Source organism: Echinops telfairi, unplaced genomic scaffold (genome assembly GCF_000313985.2).
Source record: "Echinops telfairi isolate 266 unplaced genomic scaffold, ASM31398v2 ScPeMD7_5;HRSCAF=22, whole genome shotgun sequence".
NCBI lineage: Eukaryota > Metazoa > Chordata > Mammalia > Afrosoricida > Tenrecidae > Echinops > Echinops telfairi.
The window spans coordinates 18,483,173-18,484,933 of NW_022103901.1; positions in this window are offsets into that span (position 1 = coordinate 18,483,173).

Here is a 1,761-nt window from a genome sequence, read left to right on the forward strand (position 1 = left end):
GGGTTGAAGTCTGGTCCCTCTTTCCCTGTGGAGATATAAATAATCCCCTCCCCTTGGGTGGGTTAGTGCCTTGTTCCCCTACTACCCATGTCTTTTTTTTCTCCCCACTCCTCCTTTTTAGTTGGCTACCATATGTATCCCTGGATTTGGTCTGGCCCCTGCTATACTTCCTGCACCTCATCCCAGGAATATTTGTATACAGTAGGAGATGAGTCAGTCAAGGTGCAGTATAGCAGTGATGAAATATACAACTTTCCTCTAGTACTCTAATGCTTCCCCCGCCCACTATCATGATCCTAATTCTACATTACAAATCTGGCTATACCAGAGCATGTACACTGGTATAGATCAGAGCTGGAAACACAGGGAATCCAGGACAGATAAACCCCTCATGACCAATAATGAGAGTAGCAATACCAGGAGGGGAAGGGGAAGGTGGGAAAGAAAGGGAGAACTGATCACAATGATCTACATATGACCCCCTCCCTGGGGGACAGACAACAGAAAAGTGGGTGAAAGGAGACATGGGTCAATGTAAGACATGAAAAAATATTAATTTATAAATTATGAAGGGTTTGGGAGGGAGGGGGGACAGGAAGTGAGGAGTTGATACCAAGGGCTCAAGTAGAAAGAAATGTTTTGAGAGTGATGATGGCACCAAATGTACAAATGGGCTTGACACAATGGATGGATGGATGGATTGTGATAAGAGTTGTACAAAGCCCCAATAAAATGATTTTTAAAAAGAGATATTATTGTAAAAGGGAGGAATAATCCCACCTGTAGACATAATTCTAATTTTATTGAACTAAAAGTTTAGAATGTCCCCACTAATGTTTTGGGCTCCACGTGTTTCTTTATCAACAAGTAGAGAAATGAGTTACTATACTGAGTTGTGTGCTTGATCCTAATGGTCAAGGGGGAATCTGAATGATATTATCTAATGGGGTACAGAAGAATATGTTTGGGTTTTAGTTGATTCCTTATATTTCTTAGTACTACCAGATTCTATGATTAAGGTCAAGGAAAACCTACAACAACCCAATTCTGACATGCGTTCTTTATCCAGGAATGAAGATTTGGGTCACGCCACCAGTCAAAGGATTATGACCAGCTGAAGTGTTTGCTGAGGCAAAGGGAATACAGAATGAATGGTGGAAGAAGGTAGTTCTAAATGCCAGCTCTACCTGAACACGTGAGTAGTTGTAGAAATTAATACTGTAATTGCTATGAGTATATGTTCCTTGTGTATCTGCATGCAATATTTTTGTTTTATTCACTTACATGAAATTGAGATGGTACATTTTCCATTATATGTATGCCATTTTGTATCCTATTAGGTGAAATAGGACTTTATTTTGAAATTGCGATTTGGCAGATAGGTTGTCATCTACTATTATGAGGCAAATGACTCAATGTAATCACTTCTGCCATGAGTTTGAATCACTTGTAGGATGAATTTCAATCATGATGAGTAATCACTTCCATGATAAGTCTCCAGAGTCAATCTATCTAAAGAGAGTTCCCTAAGCACCATGACCTATTTCCGATAGATGCATACACTCTGGTAAAGCTTGCTCATGTCTCGTTTGAACTGGATTCAGCATCTGATTTGTCATCTAAACTCCCACTCTTTGGATTGAACTAGAGGGCCAATCCTGAAAGTCATTAAGCTCTAGAACCGGTGTGAGCCAGAGTCCTGCCATCTTGCCTCTTGAAGTTGGAGTCATTTGTCTTCACAGGCTATCAATCTTGGCTTCA